The following is a 1,998-nucleotide window of genomic DNA, read 5'->3' as shown; positions in this document are numbered from 1 at the left end:
ATATCTTGGGATACTGCCATGCTGCTTTGTATCACTCACCAGACCATAATTCAGCCGACCTGCTCCATTCATCATGAAGGTCACAGAGCCTGTGTACTTCAAACTTGCAGCATTTCTGTAACTGATTTTTGGTCAAGTTGTTTCCATTAAAAAGTACTGATTTTAAAAACTAAGTAACTTAAAGCTGCCACACACACTCACAAAAACAAATGGTCCACAAAACCTCCTCCTTTTCTTCTGAGGTTTTATCATACATGGTTATCATTAATCCGTCTTTTAACTCAAGTTCAAATGGCCAATTGACACAAACAGTCCTGAGACCACTCTTCCACCACTGATTAAGACTGGGGTGGCAGAAATTGGAGACAATATTTATTTAAACTTCTGAGCTTTCTGGGCAGATCTGGCTACCTTGACAGCTCCAACTGCCTTTCTGTCTATTGCTCTGATGACACTCACAACAACCATCTGTCTCATGTCATGAACAGCCAAACGGCTCAGAGGAGAGACGTTCTCAACATACAGGCTAGCCAGGAACCGTATCAACCATGGCAGCATCACGAGATTTTAGGGACTTAGGGCCATCTTCCAGCTTTTTCCCAGAATGACGACCAATCTTCTTCAGCTCTGCAAAGTTGCAAGGAATGTGAGCTGTGTGACAATCCAGCACAGGTGCATATCCAGCACTGATTTGGATGGTTCAGGATAATCACCCGAGCCATCAAGCCAGCTGCTTCCATCGTTGGGTCATTTTTGCTGTCACCAGCCACATTGCCACGACAAATATCTTTGACAGATATGTTCTTGACATTGAAGCCCACATTGTCTCCAGGAAGAAACTCACTCAAAGTTTCATGGTGCATCTCAACAGATTTTACTTTAGTTGTAGCATAGACTGAAACAAAGGTGACCACCATGCTGCGTCTGAGAACACCAGTCTTCACTGGGCCCACAGGGACAGTACCAGTACCAACAATTTTGTAGACATCCTGGGGGGGCAGACACAAGGGCTTGTCAGTTGGATAAATTGGTGGCAGAATGCAATCCAGAGCTTCAAGCAGTGTGGTTTCACTAGCATTGTCATCTTTGTAAGTAGTCACCTTGAACCAACGCATGTTTGCCCTTGGCTCCAGCATGTTGTCATCATTCCAATCAGAAACTGGCACAAATGCTACGGTGTTGGAGTTGTAGCCAATTTCTAAATGTAGGTGCTGACTTCCTTAACGATTTCCTTGTGTCTCTTCTGGCTGTAGGGTGGCCCAGTGGAATCCATTTTGTTAACACCAACAATTAGTTGTTTCATACCCAGTGTGTAAGCCAGAAGGGCATGCTCATTCCTGGAGACACCTGCTTCGAATGCATCAACACCAGCAGGCACAATCAGGACAGCATAGTCAGCCTGAGATGTGCCTGCAGTCATGTTTTAATGAAGTCTCTGTGTCCTGGGGCATCCATGATGGTCACATAATACTTACTGGTCTTTCACATAATACTTACTTTCATTCTCAGTAGCTTTGAAACATCAATGTGAATTTCCACAGGGAGATATCAATGGTGATACCATGTTCACGTTCATCTTTCAGTTTACCCAAGACCCCGGCATCCTTGAAGGAGCTCTTTCCCATCTCAGCAGCCTACTTCTCAAATTTTTTGACAGTTCCTTTGTTGATCCCACCTCATGTGTAGATCAGATGACCAGTAGTGGTAAACTTGCCTGAATCTATGTGTCAATGATCAAAATGTTGATATGAGTCTTTTCCTTTCCCATTTTGGTTTAGGTTTAGTGGTGGTTCTCATGACACCTGTATTTTGGCAGCAAACCTGTTGTGAAAAAGCTCATTTTATTATTTCAGAAAATTTAAATAAAGAGATTCCTATGAAAGAGGCATAGATAATATAATTATATTCTGTTCACATTTAGGAAATTTGAAACAATTTTTTCTTTCCCTAAAAAAGGAAAGCTTATTTATTACTTATGTCACTTTATGTTTAATATCT

General features: G+C 42.0%; 1 pseudogene; it reads right to left on the bottom strand.

Annotated features, from left to right (window-relative positions):
• Positions 1 to 372: 372 nt before the first annotated feature.
• LOC116639325 lies at positions 373 to 1,768 on the bottom strand (annotated as a pseudogene).
• Positions 1,769 to 1,998: the final 230 nt, after the last annotated feature.

Source organism: Phoca vitulina, unplaced genomic scaffold, assembly GCF_004348235.1.
Source record: "Phoca vitulina isolate PV1807 unplaced genomic scaffold, GSC_HSeal_1.0 scaffold18, whole genome shotgun sequence".
Classification (NCBI taxonomy): domain Eukaryota; kingdom Metazoa; phylum Chordata; class Mammalia; order Carnivora; family Phocidae; genus Phoca; species Phoca vitulina.
The sequence above is the reverse complement of the archived record's forward strand: the minus strand, read 5'-3'. Positions and strand labels throughout refer to the sequence as shown.